The sequence below is a fragment of the Protopterus annectens genome, chromosome 7.part1 (genome assembly GCF_019279795.1).
Source record: "Protopterus annectens isolate FY-2018-M chromosome 7.part1, PAN1.0, whole genome shotgun sequence".
Taxonomy (NCBI): domain Eukaryota; kingdom Metazoa; phylum Chordata; order Ceratodontiformes; family Protopteridae; genus Protopterus; species Protopterus annectens.
Genome location: NC_056740.1, coordinates 292,554,271 through 292,580,041, shown reverse-complemented (window position 1 = coordinate 292,580,041; position 25,771 = coordinate 292,554,271).

Here is a 25,771-nt window from a genome sequence, read left to right as displayed (position 1 = left end):
CATATGAGCAGGTACTCCATCACTGCAGTGATTTAATTAGACATGTCCAGCTGCGTGCGTCTGATATCTATAGGCAACAGCTTGCCACAGGAGGTGGGGCGACCATACATCCCCCCCTCACCAGAGTGGCAGAGCTGTTCCTAAGCGTGGTGGCTCCTGGCCTACAACAGCAACAGCATCACACATGTGTCATCATGGAGGCCGGAGCCATCCAGCAAGATGATATGGAGCGTGCAGGTAATATGCCCTAGCTGTAGACTACCGTTACCTGTATTGTTAGAATATGCATATGTGAGATATGTACTGTGTGTTTAGCAGTTGTGCTGCCTATCGTGTGCAATACTGATATTTGGAATAGTATCCATACACCTGTGACTGTTGACTGTTGTTCCACTGTCATTTAGCACACTCACAGTAGCAATGCCACAGTTGTGGCCACTGACAAACTGTGTCATATTCTTGTAGGTCCCCCTGGTGTGACAGCAGGGCAGATGATACATGCTGGTGAGTGTGTTAACACTTTAATATTGGTAATGAAATGTGCATGTCATAGGTGAGGTGTAGGCCATGTACACGTAACACACCTACGCATAATACATGCTGTGCATGTTTGCTGTGAGACATCAATCTTCTCAGTAAAGTCAGTAGCTGCCTCAATCACATGCAATGCACAGTGCAGCAGACACAATTGTGGCAACACTGTACTGAACATTGGATATGCATAGTTGCTACACCTGTACACAACAGAACACGTGTATCATACGCAGTACACGAAAACATGCTACATTTGGCATTACCACACACCCGCTGTAAGGTCACACTTCAGTATCCCACATGTCATGCACACACACATGATGTACCTCAGGGGTAAAGGCCTATCATGGGGCTGTGCAACACTCTGCAACACATAACACAGTCATGTTAGGCAATGCTCCCTATTGGGCACCTCACACACCCATGTACAAGGTGGCTGTGTAATTGTGAATGTAGCCACGGCACTGCAGTTCAGGTACAGCATGCTAGGCGGTGGTCTTGCACACATTAGAAGCTGTGAGTGACCACAAGATGCATGTTGATGATGGCACAGGGTACTACACCCCATCCAGTTACAGTGACAGTACTACTCATAGCAGTCATTGCTTTGCACCTCAATGTTGTGTGTGTGCAAACATATGCACCTATACACAATATGCATAGCATGTTGTGTGTGTGCTTACATATGCCAGTATACACAATATGCACAGCAGTCGCCATCCAAAGTGTCACATATATGTCCTGGAATGCTAGTGGGTGTATAGGTCACATGACACACATTGGGTATGTGTGGTATTTAATGTTGCAGTCATGTAGCATGCCATGCCATGTCTGGCACCGACATATCTGCAATATGTCCCACACTCACCATAACCACTGTACACTGGCCATGTCGAGCATTGGGATTCCTTCACGTCAACATGCACCACACATCCCGTGTGTATACATAGCATGCATGTGCTACACCCATGCCCACTATTATCTGCTATGGACACAGACACTGTACTCAGACATGGATGTCTATGTGTCACACAGATAACACATGCAGCCATGGCATGTATACTTGTGAGTGATGGTGCACAGGGCATTGCAGAGCTGATAATACCTGCACAGCAATGTTGTGTCCATGTACACATTCTGTTCCAGGGTGTAGCCAATCACTGAACAACTACACAGTTGCATCAAAGCCATGTATACTACCATTAAATAGGGGCATCTACACTTGCACTGCATGGTCTTGTACAACACATATTCTGCATGCTGACACATGTGTGGTGACTGTTTACCTTGTGAAACTGACACCCACCTTCACCCACTATAGAGTATGTGTTGGATTGCTGGTGTGTGTGTGTGTGTGTGTGTGTGTGTGTGTGTGTGTGTGTGTGTGTGTGTGTGTGTGTGTGTATGTGCTGTAGTGAGGAGTGTATTAGTGTTCATGTGTTCATGTGTGCATGTGTTCATGTGTGCATGTGTGCATGTGTTCATGTGTGCATGTTTGTATATGTTCATGTGTGCATGTGTGCATGTGTGCATGTGTTCATGTGTGCATGTGTGCATGTGTGCATGTGTGCATGTGTTCATGTGTGCGTGTGTGCATGTGTGCATGTGTGTATGTGTTCATGTGTGCATGTGTTCATGTGTGCATGTGTGCATGTGTTCATGTGCAGACTGTAAAGTGTGTTTCCTGTCTTCCTCTCACAGGTGCTGAGTTAGGGGTTGGCGAAAGCAGCAGGCAACCTGAAGCTACTGCCATGAATAGTGGTGATGATGAGGCATGTATTTTGGCACAGGAAGGTTTGACAGGGTCTGTCGTAGGTCTGCCAATCGACAGTACACAGTGTTCAACCCCATCTATGTGCACACTCATACTGTCAATACATCCCTCACCACCAATGGCCATAGGCGAGGGACAGCATACAGTTGGCATTGACCAGGAGAGTGTGCTACCCATGGCACTTGCATCCCCTCACAGCAGCCATAGCCGTATTCCTGGAACGGTACCACATAGGCCCAGGGGTTCTTGGGGGAGCACCGCTGGTTGTATTGCCCCTGGCAGGCATGCCCTCACAGGTCTTAAGACGTCCAGTATGTTCTGGGCTGTAATGCAGGCTCAGGCACATATGGAACAGTACACCAGGCAGGGACTTAGGGGGCAGAGGGCACATTACACCACTATCAATGACAGCATCCGTGACCTTGCCGGTGCCATCCGGACTTACACCAAGGTCATTGATAGACGTTGGGGGGAGACATTAGATGCCCTCCACAATATGTCTTCCATGAGCCCGGACCGTGTGGGACGGTTGTGATGTCGACGTGGATGCATGCCAGCAACAGCTGGCAGTGGTCGTGGATGGCCCACAGTTCACAGCCGCTCCCCAGTAGACCACATGCACGTGGCTCTGGCCAGTCCCAGCAGGGACATGGGTCCAGACATCATACCTCTGCCTCTGATGACAGTACCCAGTTAGGGTTGGTACCCGATACTGTCCATAGCACCCCTGCCAGGCATAGGTACTGTGTCCGTGGCCAGAGACAGTGATCTGTACAGCCTAGCAGGTACAGTCTGTGGCTGTCCCACAAACTACCGTATATGGCAGCCACATGGTGGAGCTGTGTGCATGCAGACACACACACATTAACCAAACAACTAGGGCTCACACATGCACACACACATTACATCAACATTGGCCCATGCTGTACTGTTGTCCCACACACACACACACACACACACACACACACACACACACACACACACACACACACACACACACACACACACACACACACAGGCATGTCGATTGGATGGGTCAATGTCAGGCTCTGGCAAACAACAAAATGCCCTGTGCATATGATGATACCTGTGTTGCCTCCTGTCATCTGCAACATTGACGGAGAAACAGGCTAACATGGTGCTGATGCACAGGGTGACACTATAGCAGTGTAGCAATAATAGCAAGTTGTCAACAAGGAAGTGTAACGACATCCTTGTAAGTATATCTGAGCAGACATTATGCATCAAAGCTCTGATTGTCAATGTAGCATTGTTTACACCACTGTTAGGTCTGAGTATGTATTGTACACCCATGTGCCACTTAGCTGAAGTGTAATGTGTTGCCAGCATGTGTTAGTGAGTGGACAGTACATGTGTGATGTGTGCAGTAGAGATTAGCAAGTGTACATCCGTGAACATGGTGGGTGCGCACTGTCTGCATGTACGTGCATAGTGGACACATAGGACATGTGGCATACCCTGTCGTACACATTGTTAACATCTCATAGTATCTTTCAATGGCCAGTATGCATTCTACTACAGTTATGTACTAACATGGGTAGACGTGTGTATGACATGGGTTGACACTATGCTGTGGGTGATACCGTTAATATCTGTCAATGATTTGCGGTCTGGTAGTATACACAACCTCAACAGCATGACTATAAGCAATCATTGGATGATGTCCTGACAAATGACACACAGTCGTAAGGAACTCAGTAACAATTGGATCCTTCCGGTGCTACACTATAACACTAACCAGTGGTAATGACCACCACCCATTCCTGTGACCACACCTGTTTGGCATATAGCCCCCTTAGGTGCATGCAAACACACTAGGGATGTGTCCATCCAAATCTGGAAATGCATGCATTGGCCTACAATGCATTCCCTGGATGGGACGCATATCCTACACAAGGGTATCATACAGACAGATACCTGTTGTCTGATACATGCTGTATAGCAGTAAGCCGACTATGGCATAGTCATCCTCATGTACTATACATACTATCCCATCAGCACCACACAGGTAGTAACCCTCAACATGTATGTTGGGTACCAATGTGTACATACAGCCTCATGTTATGTCATGTGTCCCTTGGTATCCACATATCCATAGGTATTGTAGAGTCCCAAGGTGTATCACATAAGACATTAGAGGCCTGAATGTATATCCACAAGGCAGTTGTACACCTATAAAGACTGTCCATTATTGGCAGTCTTTGTTGTGTATGAACATGTCTGACATATACCCCAGACATATACCCTCACTCACACTACTCTTAAGTAACTGTCTTGGGTGTGTGTGCCACAGATGACCTTGGCCACAGAACACGACAGTGGACAGCCTTGTCACATACATACATACATATGTGACCTACGATCTGAGAAGCAGCGGCACAACCTGTCAATGGAAACAAATGTATTCATGTAGTATACAGGCTTCACACCTATGTACTGATTGAGGGGACATGTACACATATATATTTGCCACGCAGATACCTGATGTGTGCAATGCACTTACTGTTGTAATCATAATATGTCATACCACAGTAAAAGCAAAACCCACACCGCATTGACCAACAGTGATACACACACAGTCAGCATTTGCAGGATTCAAGCCCCTATCTAACTATGTTATGATACTAGAGAGAGAGATGCATTAACATGGCGTGCTATTTGCTTTACTTGGTGGTTTCCCCTTCTCCGTCTGTATTTGTAGGATGGTGACATCATCAGTCTTTCCAAAGAGGAATGTACCTCTTTTAGTGTGTTTTTCCAGTCTCCAAAAAGGGCACTCCTTTCAAAGACAATTGCACACATACATGCACTCCTTTCAAAGACAATTGCACACATACATGCACTCCTTTCAAAGACAATTGCACACATACATGCACTCCCTTCAAAGACAATTGCACACATATATGCACTCCTTTCAAAGACAATTGCACACACACACACACACACACACACACACAGCACACTATTTGCTTTACTGGGTGGTTTCCCTTCTCTGGCTGTATTTGTAGGATGGTGACATCATCAGTCTTTCCAAAGAGGAATGTACCTCTTTTAGTGTGTTTTCCCAGTCTCCAAAAAGGGCACTTCTTTCAAAGACAATTGCACACATACACAGTCAGCGTTTGCAGGATCCAAACCCTTACTTAACTATGTTGCGATACTAGAGAGTGATGCATTAACACAGCATGCCATTTGCTTTACTGGGTGGTTATTCTTCTCCGGCTATATTTGTAGGATGGTGACATTATCAGTCTTTCCAAAGAGGAATGTACTTCTTTTAGTGTGTTTTCCCAGTCTCCAAAAAGGGCACTCCTTTCAAAGACAGTTGTACACATACACACACCACCCACACACACACAGTCAGCTGGATTCAAACTCCTACCTACCTATGTTACGATACTAGAAAGAAATACATTAACACTGCACGCTATTTGCTTTACTGGCTGGTTTTCCTTCTCCTGTTGTATTTGTAGGATGGTGACATCATCAGACTTTCCAAAGAGGACTGTACCTCTTTTAGTGTGTTTTCCCAGTCTCCAAAAAAGGGCACTCCTTTCAAAGACAATTGCACACACACACCCCTCACACACACACACACACGCAGTTAGCAGGATCCAAACCCTTACCTAACTATGTTATGATACCAGAGAGCTATGCATTAACATGGCAAGCTATTTGCTTTAGTGGGTGGTTTCCCTTCTCCGGCTGTATTTGTAGGATGGTGACATCATCAGTCTTTCCAAAGAGGAATGTACCTTTTTTAGTGTGTTTTCCCAGTCTCCAAAAAGGGCACTTCTTTCAAAGACAATTGCACACATACACACATACCCCCACACACAGTCAGCATTTGCCAGATTCCGACCTCTACTTAACCATGTTATGATACTAGAGAGAGACACATTAACACTGCATGCTATTTGCTTTACTGGCTGGTTTCTCTTCTCCTGCTGTATTTGTAGGATGGTGACATCATCAGACTTTCCAAAGAGGAATGTACCTCTTTTAGTGTGTTTTCCCAGTCTCCAAAAAGGGAACTTCTTTCAATGACAATTGCACACATACACACACAGCCAGCGTTTGCCAGATTCAAACACTTACCTAACTATGTTATGATACTAGAGAGAGAGACACATTAACACTGCACGCTTTGGCTTCACTGGCTGGTTTCCCTTCTCCTGCTGTATTTGTAGGATGGTGACATCATCAGACTTTCCAAAGAGGAATGTACCTCTTTTAGTGAGTTTTGCCAGTCTCCAAAAAGGGAACACCTCTTAAAGGAAACTGCACACATACCCACAATCACTGTTTGCAGGATTCAAACCCCTACCTAACTATGTTATGATACTAGAAAAAGACAAATTAACACTTCACACTATTTGCTTTACTGGCTGGTTTCCCTTCTCCTGCTGTATTTGTAGGATGGTGACATCATCAGACTTTCCAAAGAGGAATGTACCTCTTTTAGTGTGTTTTCCCAGTCTCCAAAAAAGGGCACTCCTTTCAAAGACAATTGCACACACACACCCCTCACACACACATACGCAGTTAGCAGGATCCAAACCCTTACCTAACTATGTTATGATACCAGAGAGCTATGCATTAACATGGCAAGCTATTTGCTTTAGTGGGTGGTTTCCCTTCTCTGGCTGTATTTGTAGGATGGTGACATCATCAGTCTTTCCAAAGAGGAATGTACCTTTTTTAGTGTGTTTTCCCAGTCTCCAAAAAGGGCACTTCTTTCAAAGACAATTGCACACATACACACATACCCCCAAACACAGTCAGTGTTTGCCGGATTCCGACCTCTACTTAACCATGTTATGATACTAGAGAGAGACACATTAACACTGCATGCTATTTGCTTTACTGGCTGGTTTCTCTTCTCCTGCTGTATTTGTAGGATGGTGACATCATCAGACTTTCCAAAGAGGAATGTACCTCTTTTAGTGTGTTTTCCCAGTCTCCAAAAAGGGCACTTCTTTCAACGACAATTGCACACATACACACACAGCCAGTGTTTGCCAGATTCAAACACTTACCTAACTATGTTATGATACTAGAGAGAGAGAGACACATTAACACTGCACGCTTTTGGCTTCACTGGCCGGTTTCCCTTCTCCTGCTGTATTTGTAGGATGGTGACATCATCAGACTTTCCAAAGAGGAATGCACCTCTTTTAGTGAGTTTTGCCAGTCTCCAAAAAGGAACACCTCTTAAAGGAAACTGCACACATACCCCCCGCCCCCACACACACACAGTTTGCAGGATTCAAACCCCTACCTAACTAGGTTATGATAGTAGAAAGAGACACATTAACACAGTATGCTATTTGCTTTTCTGGCTGATTTCCCTTCTCCTGCTGTATTTATAGGATGGTGACATCATCAGACTGGACATGGTGATGTGTGTACACTTTGTTTTATACCATTCCAGGAATGGTCCATGTGGGTCAGCAGGTGTCAACAGCTTGAACAAGACCTCATAATTCTTACCTTGTGTGATCTATCTGTGGACACATTGACATTCCGTCATATGTCAACACATATTTATGCACAGCTTGTTGGTTTTATGGATACTACATGTGTCTGGGATGTTGATAAAGGGCTATTCAAAGTCTATGTGATACATGTGTAGATGTGTTCATTGATGTATGTCCTGGGTGGCAGCCTTGCAAACAGTCTAGCATGTTTGGGAACCATGATCCGCACATGAACATACCACAGTTGGTAGGGTTGTGTGTGTGTCAGCTTCCAATAGCTCTGCTTATGACTTAACCATGATGGACTCCATGACCTTGCAGATCAAACTTCATAGGCGTACTGGACTTGACTTTCCATGGTGTGTTGTGCACCAACACTTGTGGGGAGTGCCATATGTAGTTGTGACACATTCAACAGTTCCACATCCTGTGTAGGGGGTGAGGCTCAGCTGACTGTTCAGGTGCAGGATCTGTTTGTTCTGTAATTTGTGCATGACACATACTGGGAATCAATGTATTCCACTTGCTGCCATGCTTTTGGCAGTGGGGGTAGCTGCTCATCCATTCTACATGTGATATCTCCTGGTATGATGATATGGACTATTGTCAGTGGAAGGTGGGTATGTACATATGGGCCTGTCTGTCAGGATGTTGGCATTGTCAGTCAGGTACAGTTGGCCCTGACTCAGGACATATATGGGTGTACATTGCTATTTATGACATAGCTGAAGGAGGTGTCACGATTCAGTCTGGACTCCTTCTCAGCTACTCTTTACAAAACACCAATGAACATGAGCACTAATCCCTGTTATACTCTTTTACACACTTAACACCCTACTGATCCTTTGTGACCAGGCTACAGAGTATGTCATCATAATATCCTGGCATGTCCAGGGGTCGGTTTCGTGTGTACTCTCCAGTCCAGCTGGTGGATATTGTGATATTGACACAATGTCACATCTTCCTCATGTACACATACAACCCTCTCCTCCTCCTGACAAACTCAGATATATGTGTGAGATGCACCTATATAGACATACAGGGTGCTGAACTCTCTCGACCCATGACTGGCACAGTCTATCAGGTGGTGAAGGTAACCACACACACCACATATCAGTCTCACATATCCTCTAGCGACAGCACTCAAACCACATTATCACACATAGACATACTCGGATGCTGTAAATGTACTCTGCCTAAGCAGCAGAGACCTCCAAAGCAGACACACACACAACTGCTACCCCACTACAATACCCACATATCACATAGTTCACAATGTCAGTGTGCCACACAGTCACTGCCCTTCGGGCTAAACAACACACCTAATACACTTTTAATAGGTGACACTTATTGTCAGACACAGACATACCACTCACCAGCCCTAACAAGGGAATAGTCACTTTGGGCTGTCTGTCGGGTGCCAGGATCTGCCGCATAACACAGGCAGTCAGGTCACTCCAAAGCAAATACAGGACTGGCACCATCATTGTCCATGCTGGTGCATAAAACCTCAGACATTGCTCCATGGACCACATGACATGATACATGGAGGAACGCTCTGATCATGTAGCCCAGGCCAGTATGACCCTGACCTTGTCTAGCATCTTACACCCACCAATTATGATGTCACAGTATACAGACACACATATCACGTTTAACAGTTGCCTAACAAATTTGTTTCATTCATAGGGGATACAGTGTCTGTCAGCCTGTGGTGACATGCTCAACATGCCACGTAGCTTCACTATGGACAGCTTGCACCTGTCACCCTTGGACTTTCGAATGCTGGCTAAGGCTCTTGCTACCACCATAGTGCCTTTTTTAAGCAGGGCTCAAAAGACAAACCCACCTCCATAGACATTACAGGTTAAATGAAACTAAGGGTAATGCTGCTCAACACCAGATGTGTTACCCTCATATTGCGGCCACTGAGGATTCTCCTCAGTATGGAGGATAGCGATATCTGTGCACTAACAGACGCCTGGTTCAGGCTCACTTATGCACACCAGCACTACCAGGTTATGTTTCATTCTGACAACAAGACTTGGAACAGACAACACAACTAGGGGGAGTATTGATATACATCACAGATACACACACCTCCGGGTTAGTAGCACTGCACAAAGCATCACAGACCATACATATACAACTACCATTGTGCAAAACTGCCTTTCAGTTTGTTGCCTGCTACAGACCACCCTCCCAAACTTAGGAAACACACTCAGCTTTCATGGGAACTATGGAGAATATGAAGGTCTCACACAAACACCATTATATTGTGTGACTTCATATACACAAATATTGACTGGGGATACTACTCAAGCCCCAACACCCTCACCCAACAGTCGCTACAATTTGTAGACTCATATGCTATGGCACAACCAGTCAGCACAGCCACAAGGGGGAATACATATTGGACCTGATCATCACCAACATGGGGACTCTATGTTCCACACCAGTGATATACCCCTCATTGGTAAGGTCAGAACATACATGTATCTCACTGGACATACATATACCCTCCACACACCCATCCTGGGTAATCTTGGTGAACTTCTCATGAGCCAACGTCTAACTTCTCCGAAGCAAGGTGGTATCCTTCAGAGACCCTGAGACAGTGGCAAATATGGCTCACACTGCTGAATCCTTTACGTACACATTTTATGGACACCTAGTGGACTGCATGGATTGTGCTATCCCAAATAACAACAAGACTCACTATTCCAATGGCAGGGGACCTGTCTGGTAGACCCCAGCCATTAATAAGCTGTACAACATCAGGAGGATGCTACTACATGATAGAGCACAATCCCAGACTGGGAAGGCATCTGTGATCTGTACAAGCAGACAGCTACGATCACTCATGAACTTTTCTAAGGGCCGCTTCTACCGGACAATTGCACCAGACACGTAGGACTATCACACGGCCTTCTTCAGTTATGCCAGGAACCTGGGTGGACACTCACTGATATGCTGTGAGTTACTGCATACTGACTAAACATACCCTGAACCCACTGGCATTGCCAACATCCTGGCAAACAGGTTCAGTGCAGATGTCTCCCCCCATCCCCCCTAAGGAGCAGCTATCCATCCCAACAGAGTATAACCTCCCTGACATCACACAGTAACAGGTGAGTGCTGCCCTCCCCAAAGCGTACATCACAGTATCAGTGGGACCAGACGGTGTCCCGGCCTGCATCTTACATGAGCTTCATGACAGACGTAACTCTCACATTACATCACTGTTCAATATCGGAGTTACTGCAGGATATGTACCCAAGGAATGGCGTACAGCGACAGTGGTCCCACTTCACAGAGTTGGTGCCACAATGGACCACAGACAATATTGCCCTATAAGCCTAACTAGCCTGTTCTGCAAAGCTATGGAGCGTATTGTCATGGGACTCATACACATAGACATCAGGAACCTACAGACACTGTGTCCTACACATTTCAGCATTGTTATGGGCAGATCTTGCCTCTCGAACCTGTTTGTATTCTTTAAACAGTTAACAGGTCCATCAACATAGGGACGGTTGTCCACACAGCCTACCTGAACCTTGAAAAACCCTTCAACACAATAACCCACTGGGCCATTATGCATAGGCTCGCCAGCGTCGATATGGACACATATCTCACACGATGGATTGCTACCTGGATCAGGGATAGCACCCACATGGTCAGAATAGCAGGTGCCATATCTGACTATACACCAGTTACACATGGCATCCCACACGGCTCGGTCCTGGGACCTCTCTTGTTCAGTATATATTTGTCTGACGTACAGGCTACCACAGGGGGAATATGGCTGAAAATGTTTGCACTTTACGGCAAACTGGGTGCCATGATAAACTCTCCAGCTGCCACATGCATACTCAAACAGGGTCTCACAGAGATGGATGACTGGTGCCTGAGCCATGGCCTACAGCTAAATGCCATTAGTTGCATAGTCATCCCCTTTGGGAATAACAACATGCTCACACATTACCAATTAGGTAGTACTCCATTACATATGGTAGGAGTTGTTAGGTGTTTGGGGACATGACTTGTTTGTACTGTCGCCTTTGACATTCACGTTGCCAAAGTGGTTGGACACACCTTCTATGTGGGCCACCTTATCCCATATGGTTTCACATCTAGATCGAGTGAGGTCATTGTGCCCCTATACTCATCACAACCATGCTTGGTTACAATGCCACATTTGGGGTGTACCTTACCTGACACCTGCAGCAACTGTACTGGCCACAGAGGTTCCTCACCAAGCAGATCTAGGGACTCACACAGATGCCCTGCACAGTTCGGATGCAGTAACTCCAGCTCTACTCAGTCGATTACCACCTACTCGGATATGATGTGTGCCTGTTGTTTACAGATATACCCAACCCAGAATTACTGGACATGCTCCACCTCAGGATATCCAACTCCCTTGGAGCTACACACTCCAGGGACGTATACCTCAGCACAGATGTTAATAGGACATGCTGGAGGGACAGATTCTTATCCCAGAGGCTCCACTCACTCCAGATTGTAATCCCAGTTTCACATAGGCAGAGCCACCCACTGACCACCTACAGGAGACATCTTGATAACTGTATGGGTGATCGTATGTTTACCCCTGGGATATCTTCTGTGTCCCTGCTAGACAGAGGCACACTAGCCTAAATGTACATGGGCTATCTTGTGTGACCTACTATTCACACACACAGTGTAGTAATCTGACAGGGTTGCGAATGCCAAACACACTCTGGCTAGGCTTGTACATGCCCTAGGACAGATAGCCTAGTATCAATCTCTGAACCTATGCTAATGTTCAGGATGCACAATGTTTATTGCTGATACTGTTTGCAGGTCTTTATCGTCTTTGCTTTACCAGTTTCTATGAACAACTTCGGTATCTGCAGAACATATTTGATTATGACAGGGTTCCACTATATTATAGATGTGTCTGTTTTCATATAACTGTGTGCACAGGGCAGATTGCTGGATAGTGACAGGTTCCTGGGTTAACACATGCAACTGCCAGATATGCGTGGCCCACTGCTGTACTCAGACATGGCCTAAGTGTGTGAGCATGCCCAGTTCAGGCTTTCCATGTTTTGTTGCCTGACATTTGTCTCATTTATTCAAGTGTGTGAGCATGCCCAGTGTGACCTTTCAGTATGTTGCTATCTGAGGTTCACTACATTTGTTGATGTGTGTGAACATGACCAATATTAACATTTATACTGTGTGTGTTGGAAGTCAGGTTCTGTTTTTACTGCAGGACTCACATTTGTGTCATAACTCGACAGGGATTATGCTGTGCCTGCAGGGTTTCCGTGAGATACTTTGCATAGACTTATCAACATTTCTTCATACAGGCTGACCACTGCAATACTGTCATGGTTTAGTGGTTCAGTACTTTGACTATAGTGCACAGTATCCTGGGTTCGAGGCCCGTCACTACTTTATATTTTCATACTGAGCAGACCAGACTGGTTAAGAGCCAGTTAAGCAAATATGAGCATGTTGGCTTTTGTTCAGCTATGCCCTACTTAGATCAGGCTTGTCCGACATTGCTCAATATTCACCAACATTGCTGGACGTTGCCCAATATTACTCAACATTGACCACAGTTGTGCTAGTTGGTGTGTGCGATTTTGTTTGCATATACTACATAGTGGTAAATGCTGTTTAGCACTGCTTTATATTGCTTAACACATGGCAATCATGCCTTAGGTGGTGCTGCAGGGCTGCCTATGTCGGATGCACATTACACTACCTGTACATGTTTGAAAGCAGGTAGTGTCAACTTAGCCATCCCTTTTACTATATGTGCGAGTCAGAGAGAGGTATCATTTCCAGAGTTCCTACTGAGCCAGTGTATGTGCTATGCGTTGCCTCTTTGCCAAGGCCAAAGCATACAGGGCACGCCTCCTTCTGCCTACTGGGGCAGGCTCAGGTTGTTCCTCCTCCGAGTCACGCTCTGCATGTGATGGCCTTGGCAATGGTGGGGGGCTGTTTGGCCCAGGCCTATGCTGGTCCTGCTGCAGCTGTTTTCACAGGATCATATTATGTAGCATAGCACATACCATGACAATTTGGGTACATGTAGTTGGTGAGTACTGCAAGGCTCCACCAGATGTGTCCAGGCACCGAAACCGTGACTTGAGCAGACCAAACACACGCTCTATTACATTACGTGTTTGTGCGTGTGCCTCATTATGGCATTCCTGTTCAGGTGTGTGTGCATTTCTGATGGGTGTCATCAGTCACGGCTCCAGTGCATAGCCAGCATCCCCCACTAGGTGACCATGTGGGATGTCCCCATTGGCAAATGTCTGGTACAGCTGCGTCAGATGCCAGATATGGGAATCATGGTAGCTTCCAGGGCAGCCTGCACACACATTCAGTATTATGCCCTGGGCATCACACATGACCTGGCAGTTGATGGAGGGAAAGCCCTTGCGGTTGAAGTAGACCCTACCCCGCTCACCGGCTGGTGCTTTGATGCGTATGTGTGTGCAGTCTATTGCACCCACTACCTCAGGGTATTCCGCTATTTGCTGGAAGAGATGCATATTGCTGGCCAATACCTCATGGGAATTGGGGAAATATACATGATCACCGACATGTGCTGACATGGCATCCAGGAACTGGTGCAGTACCCTGGATGCTGATGCCTGTGATATCCCCATCATATCACCAGTTGGTCTCTGGAAGGTACCTGTTGCTAATATTCTTAGGCCAACACATACCTTGGTTTCCACTGGGATGGATTCCCCTCTGTTGGTTCTGTGTGTGAGGCATGGCCTGCACAGCTCAACAATTTGCTGCAGGAGGTCTTTGTCCACTCTATAGCGCTCCACTATCTCCAGCTCATGCAGCCCCTGGTAGGTTACCATGGGCCTGTACACTCTTCTCCATCTCCTCACTGTGGGTTGTCCAGCAGCATTTCCATTGTCACCATCCTCAGAATGTTGCATATGTCATCTTATAACAGCAATGGCAGCCCCTAACATTTCTTTGTCTCAGTAAAGCTTTTTCAGTTTTCACTTCTATTAGCTTACTGCAGTGTCTGTTGTGAGAAACATAATGGTCTGTTGTTTGCAGAGTTTTAAGTGCTAGGCTGGGCTGGGCTAGTGTACTGCCTGTGTAATTGCCTGATTCTGATTGTTTTCACCTGTTATCTCTACTAGTACTCCCTGGTAGCTTCCTACTATTTGTTGTGCTTCCTTTTTCCTTTCTGTTTCCTCAGGGGGGAGCGCCATGCACACAAGCGCAAACACGCACACAGCAGCTAACACGTGCGCACACATGCTTACACAGACTAAAACTTGCTTATTCGGGTTAAAATGCGTGCACACCAGCACAAACGCACTTACAACTCTTTAAACAGCCTTATACATGCTTACTCCGGCTTAAACGCGCGCTCTCACGCTTACACACGCGCACTCTGTCTTACTCGGGTTTACAGGCATGCACACGCGCGCATGCATGCTCAGCAAGAAACTTTGGTGTTATCCACGGCATACACCTTCCATTTCTTGCCTTTCCTTAGCCTACCTGTTGACACACCTCTTTCCATGATGTGTAAATGACAGCAGACACATGCCACTCTGCTCCAATGAGCTTCACTTCTTTCATACATACCCCCCTCGTGATGTCACCTATCTTCTACTCTGTTACTCCCCTTATCCTACTCCTACACTCCACTGACTGTGCTCATTTGCTATGTAAACTTGCAATTCACTATCCTAACCCTCATTTACATAGGATTGCCTACTAATGCTTGGTTACATCTCTTAGACTGGGCTTCCTCCCTTAGCAACCTCTACTCGGTGGCCATGTTGTCTTCAGCCTGGCATTCCCTTGCATTGTACATTAACAATTTAAATAAGATCCACATTTGTGGGTTTTAATTTTTAGTTTTCTGGGTTTTAGAGTGCAGCCCGTTTGCGCGGCACTGCGCTATGCTTAAACATCGGAAATCTGAGAAAAAAAATTATTATTTTTATTTTCATATTGCATCAGGAAACATTTCCAATGGTCGTATATTTGGCCATTGGCATGCTTCCTGCACTGGATGCAACCTTTATTTGGAGCTGTCACGGCTCCGTTTTGCTATTTGCAGAATGGTACTCAGTTGTCAACTGAGTACATTTCTGCAAATAACACTGCTCTTACTCGGACAGGTTCGGGTTTCCTGAATCGCAAATCTACCTCATTTGCATGCCTTTCACCTGCAATTGAGGTAATTTGCACATCCCAGCCCTGTCCGTGTAAGAGCCATTTTAGGAGCTCTCTTGCACATCCCTGCAGGCTGTTCCTGGATCGCTCGTCGGACATGATGGCTGCATGGAGTCTTACTCTACTCTTAGACTCCGTGCAAGCCATTGTGAATCTGGCCCTTAGTAACTGACCGCAACAAATGAGTCACAATCATGCCAAATGATCTGCTTAAAAAAAGTCATCAGGCTACTTTTTGGGTAATGTCCAGTACCCATACGAAGGCTTGGAGCTGAAGAGCTACAATAAACTTGTACTGCTCTTGTTGGAACACAGCAAATTCTTTATTTTTGCATAGCCCTACAATTGAGAACTATGACTTATGTTTATTGCTAAGTAGTTGAAAAAAATCTTGCTTTTTGTGACAGCTATCCTACTGCTTAATTATTTAATTATATCTGCACAGAGTATAGGTAGTATAAAAAGCCTTACTATATGTTTAGTTGCTATCTAACCTATTTTAACATTGTACATTTTATTTTAATTGTATTGTGCCTGGAGCTTTTCTCCTGGGCCTCTGCTGAAAAGGGATCTTTGTGCCCACCAGGACTTCCCTGGTCAAATGTAAAATAAACAGACCTATGACTTAGACATGTGGCTCTAGTAATGATGTGGATGTTTTTCTTAGACATGTGACTCTAGTAATGATGCATTATTTCTTTGTCTGACTAATTGTATTGTAATGCCTGTACAAGACTCAATCTTATATGCCATATGATTTATGTCTAATTGAATTGACTGCAATTTTCCAGATCTGATATGCTATATGCTGTATATTACATGTTTGTTATTTGTGGATATTTTCTCCCTGGGCCTCCACTGAAAAGGGAATGGTGTCCAGTGGACTTTCCCAGTTAACAAATGTAAAATAAATAATAAATAAATAAATACATGTATCTCCTTAAAAGCTATGTTTATACTAACTCAGCAACTTCCTACCTCCACAGCTCAGTAACCCTGACAAATTTATCACCAAAACGTGTAATCTGGTGAAGACACAATTATGAAAAGTACTAAACTATACATGCAATATACATGGAGAAATTGCTCTAACTTTATTTTCTGTCTTAAAAAATAATTACTTTCACTACTCAAGATCACTGCCTTCCAAAACTAGAAAGGATAGGTGATTCTCAATGCATTTAAATGGAGTTCTGTCAGGTAATAGCTTGCTTAGATATGATGTTTAAATCTCCAGTGCTTTCTGTTCTGCACTAAAATGTCTTAGCTTTTACTTCTAAACAGGATGCTCAAACATGAAGTGCCTAATTCATGTAAGGCAGTTTTGGCAAGAGTGAAAATCACATGATATCAGTCTGAAGGTATAACTTGTACTTTCAAGTAATTGTGCACAGGACTTCAGCTTGATCAATTATTTATTTATCTATTTATTTTAGTATTTATTTATTTATTTTATTTATTTTACATTTGTTGACCGGGCTAGTCTAACTGGATATATGTCCATTTTCAGTAGATGCCCGAGGAGAAAAGCTCCAAAAAAAAGTTAGACATAAGAGTCCACAAAAACAGTGGAAAAACCAAAAGACAATTTATATAAGTATTCCAACTGCTTAGCAAAAATTTTTACAAAACCGTTATAAGGTTACACATATGAAGACAGATTGTTATTATACAGTTGTATTAAAAGAAAAACAAAAACATTTAATGTACATAAGATTCCTCATGACAGTAAGGCAGTCAACAAACAGACAAAAAAAAAAAAAAAAAATATTTATTGATTCTAGGACAGTGTAGAGCATAGAGGAATATCAGAAGAAAAAAGTTTTTAGTTGAGAAGTATTTAGACAAATAGGAGAGTTAGTATCAGTCAGGATTATTTCATAGGTTCATAGGAGGGTACTGGGCTATTGGCTCTAGGGCCTATATAAGCCTAGCCAAAGATGTACCCTGGTTTTCGCCATCCAAAAAAATTATTTTCCTGTGCCCCTGTCGAGCAGAGCCACTGAAGGATTTCCTGACCACTGTGGCGATGTGATTATCAAAGGAGAGACTACTGTCCACCTGTGTCCCAAGGTCTTTTATCACATTTTTGGCATTAAGTAGACTACCAGCTATGTGGTAGTTCACGGGTACAGAGTTTTTACCAAAGGAGATAACAATACACTTTTTGGCATTGAGCTTCAGGCCATGGCTTTGACACCAGGCATCTGTCTCAGTGAGGCCCTTTTGTAGTATGTCCACATCATTAGGAGTTTCGATTACGGCTCCTAGTTTGCAGTTATCTGCAAACTTTGTTAGCCAGAGACCTTCTGCGTTAGCATGTACTTCAGAGAAGTAGATACCAAATAGGAGAGGACCCAGGACTGAACCCTGTGGTACTCCACTTGTCACTGGTCTGAAGTTGCATTTGGAGTCTGCTACTTTCACTGTGTGGGTTCTGTCCGTGAGCCAGTTGGCAACCCATCTTGTGACATAAGGATTTATACCTAGTTTAGTGAGGTCATCTATAATTCCAGAGTGGGGGGTGGTGTCAAAAGCTTTGGCGGGATCTAGATAAGCTGTGTGAACCACCTTACCCTCATCTATGGCTTTGGTGACTGCTTCAAAGAAGTCAATCAGGTTTAGGAGACATGATCTGCCTTTTACAAATCCAAACTGGGTGGAGTCCAGAGTTTGGAGATTACCAATGTCTTTGTTTATGAGTTCCAAAATGATACGTTCCATGGCCTTGCAGACCAGGCTCGTCAGGCTAAAGGGGAGGTAGTTCCCGGGGGTCCTTCGTGGCTCTCCCTTTGTGGAGTGGGATAACCATTGCGGTGCACCATTCAGTGGGCACAAAGCCTGAGGTGAGGCTATGACTGAATATGGTACTTAGGTAGGGTGCCAGTTCATTCTGTAGTTCGTGTAGAAAGCAGCCTGGGATATTGCAGGTCCCATGGATGCTGTGTTCTTGGCTTTGGAGAGGCTGTTTTTTTACCTGTGCAGCCGTGATTACAGGAACTTTGCATTCTTCCGGTATAGAGATGAGCCCTCTAGGGGGTGAGAGGGGGGTAAAGTTAGCACTGAACCTATCTGCCAGGATGTTGGCAATATCAGTTGGTTCTGTATATTTAGTGCCATTGTGCTGTAACTCAGAGCAGATCTGAGTGTTGCCATCGAGATTTTTGACATAGTTATAGAATGCTTTGCGGTTGTCTTTAGAGTCAGTGGCAATTTTGTTTTCATAACTAGCTTTGGAGGATTTTATGAGGGATCTCAGCTTCTTACTGAGGATGACCAGGGCATTCCTCCAGTCATGGGATTTTACTCTTTTTTGCAACAGTTTCTTTCTTCTGTTGTAGAGTTTGTTTATGGCAGAGGACCATGAGATCAGCTTCCTTTTTTTGGAAGATAGCATCTTGGTTCTATTAGGGATAGCATGATCCAAGCACTCGTGTAAGTGCTTATAAAGTGCATTTGTGTAGGATTCAGCAGTCGTAACTCTATTGTCCATCTGCATGGGTGTCATGAAGTTTGCCACTTCTGTCTTAAGAAGTGTGAAGTTGGCTTTGGAGAAGTTTTTTACGGTGGTTTCCCTAATTGGGGGTGGGATGTGGATGTCTAGGGTGATTAGCTTGTGATTGGATCTGACCAATGAGGAATTGACCTCTGGTGTGGAACACCGGTTGCCCATGTTGGTAATGACCAGGTCTAGGATATTACTGCCCCTGGTGGGGGTGTGAATAAATTGATCCAAGGCGTTGGAATTTATGAATTCCAGAAAACTTTGAGCAAAAGAGTTGGTGCATAAGTAGTTTTCCCAATTAATGGTGGGGTAGTTGAAATCACCCATTATTAGGGTGTTAGGTTGTACCCTAATACTTTCTAGTGTATCAAGAAATGAGGAGTGGGAATCCTGGGGCAAAGTTGGCACTGCCATGATTGCTCCCCAGGCTAGTGAAAGCGGATAACATATGCATACTAAATCTAGAGCAATTGATAATAGTTTTTCAATCTTACTCACAAACACTGGCTAATCTACAATGTATGTACTGTACCTGTGTACTATGTATGTATTCTACCTACATTCCAAAGTTCAGCTGTACACCACAAATCTATTACTTACCTTTATTTTTTAAAATTAATATCTTTTTTGATTGTTCTCTCCACTGTAACTGTTTGTGCCGCATACCATTGTAAAAACATGTCTCTTGTAATTTGTGTGTATACTGATTATGTCTAAATAACTAAATGTGTCTGTAATTTTTCTTTGTGGAGCTTTTCTCCCCGGGCCTCTGCTGAAAAAGGGCCTTTTCGGCTCAGTCAGACACCCCCGGTTAACAAATGTAAAATAAATAAAATAAATAAATATTGGGGGGTCTGTAGCAAGCTACAATTTGGATTGCGGTCTTGCCCAGAGTTAGTTGCACTTGGATAATCTCAGATGCATTATGCTGTTCAGCTAGCCTGGAGGTGTGGATATCTTTAATGAATATGGACACGCCTCCACCTTTAGTGCTTCATTCTGGGTTAGGTGACCGAAAGGTGTGGTATGAATTATAGCCTGGTAATACAGGGGTGCTCTCTGGAGCTTTGAACCAGGTCTCTGTCACTGCACAGATGTCGATGTTCTCCATTTTAAGAAGTGCCTCGAGTGAGTTCATTTTGAGGTTTAGACTTCTAGCATTGAGTAGCATTATCCTCAGATTTTGCTTGCTTGTACCTGTTGTTGTTGTTGTGTCTTTTGGCTTTTCCCGGTTAGGGGTTGCCACAGTGGAACTGCGGTCCGCTAATGATTGGTAGTTGATTTTTACATGCCGAGTTACCAGCCCTGATGCACAACCTTCAACGAAGGTACACCCATTCATGCATGTCTCCATGCAAAAGATGCTCTAGCTGAGAATCGAACCGGACAGCGTCTTACTGTGAGGTGACAGTGCTACCGCAGCACCACTACCGCGGGTTTGCTTGCTTGTACTTGTTATGGTGGTGAATTTGTCATATGAACCTTGCCTAAAAAAGGCACTATAGGGGTGACAAGAGCCTTAGCCAGCATCCGGAATCCCAAGGGCAACAGGTGCAAGCCATCTCTGGCAAAGCATCGTGGTCTGTCGATCATGTCATCCCAGGCAGACAAATACTGGATCCCCTTAGAATGACACCAGAAGCTTAGCCAATTGTTGAAGTCAATCATTTTGTCCTTGTACTGTGGCATCATTCTGGGTGATGGCAGGATGCTACTCAGGGTCAGGGTCATACCTGCCTGGACTACAAGATCGGAGGGATCCTCCATGTCTCTTTTCATCTAGTCCAGGGAGGTACGTCTGAGGTCATTCACACCAACATGGACAATGACAGTGTCATATTTGTACTTGTTGTGGAGTGACCTGAGTGCGTGCGTTATGTGGCAGATCCTGGCACCTGACAGGCAGCTGACAGTAACTTTCTCCTTGTTTAGCCTGGTGAGTGGAACATCAGTGTGCTTGACTATAGAGTCACCTATGACTAGAGTGTATTTTACATTTGTTTACCAGGAATGTCTGACTGGACACACGTCCTTTTTCAACGGAGGCCTGGGAGAAAAGCTCCAGTTATAGCAAATACAAACATTGCAGAAGTTGGCATAAATGTGGCTATTGGCATGGAAAAGTGTTGCAAAAATATGAAAATCAAACTTTTTGTCTGATTTTGGTCATTTAAGTATAGGGCAGCGACGCACAAATGGGATTGTTCCAAAAATAAAAAAAAAGTGAAAAGACAATTTTAAGTGAAATCTGGGTAGAAAAGCTCCAGTTATAGCAAATACAAACATTGCAGAAGTTGGCATAAATGTGGCTATTGGCATGGAAAAGTGTTGCAAAAATATGAAAATCAAACGTTTTGGCCAATTTTGGTTATTTAAGCATAGGGCAGCAATGCACAAACGGGATTGTTCCAAAAATAAAAGAAAGTGAAAAGACAATTTTAAGTGAAATCTGCATTTTGCCATTACAGTGTATGGCATGCAGAATCAAAACAATAACAGGTAACACTGGTTACTAAGGAGGAAGGCTGTGGTGTAGTGGTGTAACCAGGGACTAAGGCAATGGGATATGCAAATGTGCAAATTTTATGAATCACTAAATGGGAGACCATTCTTTGGCTGCAACTAACCATGTAGGAGCTATAAGGCAGTGGTGTAAGCAGGAGAAGCAGCTGACATGAAAAGGGAGTGTGTCATGCTTAGTGTAAGTACATTGGAGCTCCACAGCTGCCGTTTGAGCTTAGCTAAGCACAGCTAAGCAAGGGAATGTGTCTGAGGCTGTATTGACTTATTCCATGAAATTAAGAGCTTGTTCGCACCCAGGGGAAGGCCATTTCTGCTTCAAAGTGTTTACTTTTAGCTAAACTGGTTTGCGCAGCACGCACTGGGTCTAAATAATCCTGGAAATAGCAGAACTGTTTACATTTGGGCAGGAGGTTTGTGCGGCATGCCTCAGGGCTTAAAAGGGGCAGAAATGGGAAGGGAAAAAAGAGAAATAGCAGAATAAAAGCAATCAAGTACAAATAAAATAGCAGGCAGGTGGAATGTATCATAGCCAGACAATCATACAGGCAGCATCTGCAACACAAGAGTATAAACTGTGCAACCACCTTTCAGTCTGGTTTTTCCCACAAACTCTGCACCATTGGTGTACACACTCAGGGGAATTTTAACTGACAAAATGTTAGGGGTTGCTGTTGCTTTGATACATCAGTATGTGCTAGAGGTTGAGGGCGGTGAGGAGGATAATGCTGGCAACTGCCCCAGACCAAGGAGGAGGAGTAGAGTGTTCGACCCAGGATAACCTACCAGGGGCTACATGATCTGGAGACAGTAGAGTGGTACAGGGTGGACAGGGACATACTTCAGCAGCTCACTGAGCTGTGTCAGCCTCGCCTCAGACCCAGAGCCAACAGAGGAGAACCCATCCCAGTGGATGCCAAGGTATGTGTAACCTTAAGAATACTAGCTACAGGTACTTTCCAAAGACCTACGAGGGACATAATGGGGGTCTCACAGGTATCTGCATCCAAGATACTCCACCACTTCCTGGATGCCATGCTACCACATGCCAGTGAGCACATTTACTTCCCCAGCACCCGTGTGGAGAGAACCAGCAATATGCACCTCTTCCACTGTGTAGCAGACTACCTGGAGGTACTGGGTGCCATAGACAGCACGCACATCCACATCAAAGCATCACCCACTGAGCAGAGCAGAGTCTACCTAAACCACAAGGGCTTCCACTCCATCAAATGCCAGGTTGTGTGCAATGTCCATACCATTATCCTTAATGTGTATGCTGGCAGCTGTGGAAACTATCATGACGCCAACATCTGGCGTTCCTCACTGCTATATCAGGGATTTTCCAGGGGGACATCCTGTATGGCCATCTGGTGGGGAATTCTGGCTGTGCACTGGAGCCGTGGATGATGACATTCATCAGAAATGTATTCACACCCACTCATGAATGCCAGAATGAGGCACATGCACAAACCAAGATCATTATAGAGCATGTGTTTGGGATGCTCAAGTTATAGTTCCGCTACCTTGACATATCTGGTGGAGCCTTGCAGTACTCTACAGCCACATGTCTGCACATGTTCATAGTGTGTGCCATGCTACACAATATGATCCTGTGGAAACAGCTGCAACAGGAACAGCATGGGGAATGGCCACACAGCCTCCCACCATTGCCAAGGTCCCCACATGCACAGAGGGACTCAGATGAGGAACCCCCTGAGTCAGCTCCTGTAGGCAGATGGAGGCATGCCCAGTATGCCCTGGCCTTGGTAAAGTGGCAATGCATAGCACACACACTGACACTGTAGGCACACAGGGACTGACACCTCTCTCCAACTCACACACACAGTAAAATGGATAACACGCACATCACACTACCTGTAACTTACCATGTATAGGCCATGTACTGCGTGCATCCAACATAGGTAGCCCTCAAGCACCATCCTCACAACTGACACAGGCACAAGGTAAGTCAGTCTTCTTAAAAATAAATGCATTTATTAGTATGTTCTGGTAACATACTGGCCTCCCCACACTGTGCAGTAGTACCCAAGGTGACAAATCCAACTGCAGTATATGTGGGGGGGCAACTAACTGGGGGGGTCATAGGTCAAAGGCATGGATGCCAGAGTGGGGGGTCCCATACTCACCACTCAGCCTCACCCAGTAAGTCAGCTGTAGAAAACCATAAAGAAATTCCTGTCAAAGGCCCACAAATGGTGATAATGATGAAATATCCCCCTACAGACTTACACAGTGATAGCACAGCAGGTCTTGCAGTTGCACTAAGGCTCTGAAGGGTAAGAAGTCTGAAACTCAAATGTATGCCATTACAATCTGATCTGTGATCTGTAGTGATATGCCTCTAGTCTCCAAGACAGGGCACAATGCTATGTTAAATGGAACCAAACTGTAAAGCAAATATCAGCACAGTTAGTGCAAATGTGTACAGTTGACAGGTGTGCCCCCCCCAACCATATTCCCATAGAAATGCAGTAATATGTATGTTTGCAGGGAAATAGCAACAGAGCACACATTGCCAGGGCTGTCCCAAGTCACATGACAACTTGTTTCATGTTTACAATATGCAGGGGTCAATGAGCTATGTATATGTGTGGTTAATACTGTCAGGATTTGGCCAGCACCTACTCCCGGCTGTTGTGTTGTAGTGGCCTAGGTACAGTGCTGTCTTTGACAGGGCCATGTTCCGAGAACTGCAGTGCCAACTATTATACATGTCAGCTACACCTATGGTAGGAAATGCACACACTGTCCAGGTGTCAATATCTGTTAATGCAGGAAAGCTGTACAGGTCATGGACAGGGGGCCACACATATGGACAGTACACAGCTTGGAGTAACCTACAGAGTGCCTACCATACCTCTCAACTGTACAGCCTCTCAACTGTACAGACCTACTGCAGAATGTCCAGAGGTCTGCATCATAATTGTGGTCTATATAACATGAAATAGTGGTTGCCTGGCAATTCACTGGCAATCACGGAAGACTAAGGTCAGAAAATAATGACAGATTGTAGTGTCAAACTGCATACCCTATAGAAACATGCATACTAATGCAAAATCTGTTACTGAATCACCTTTCTAGGTTTCTAAGGCCAATACTTAAAAATGGTCCCTACATTTAGGCCTCTGTCCCCCAATCACATATGGCTTTGTCCAGATGTCTGGTTAGAAGTTGAGAAGTATGGTGCCTAGTAGGTCAGCAGGTACCTGAAGGTCATTGTACTGCCAGTGTATAAAAGGCTGCCACCTTTCTGTGTCAGCACTGACAGCATGTCACTGGCCAACAGACATATCCCTGGAATGACACAGGTTGTCACAGAAGGAGCACAAGTATACCTTGGATATCTGTTCTGCTTGTCCTAACATTGCATTTGTCTGCCATCTATTTGCAAAACAAGAAAGGGTCATGTTAAAACAGCAATAGCAATAGTGTGTGTGTGTAGAGGGGTGATGTTCAACTGGGCCATGCAGAGGAGCTGTGTGTGTCTGGTGGTAATTGGCCTGTGATAGGGATGTGTGAGTGTTTGTCTGCACACCAACAAGCAATGTGGATGCCCAAGACAGGGCTATGTTGGACAGCTGTGTACCGTACATGGCAGGATGTATGGTTCACCATTTCCTGGCAAGGATGCAGTAACTGTTTCTGCCAGGAGTATCATTGGCACCACCAGGCCCAAGGATAGCT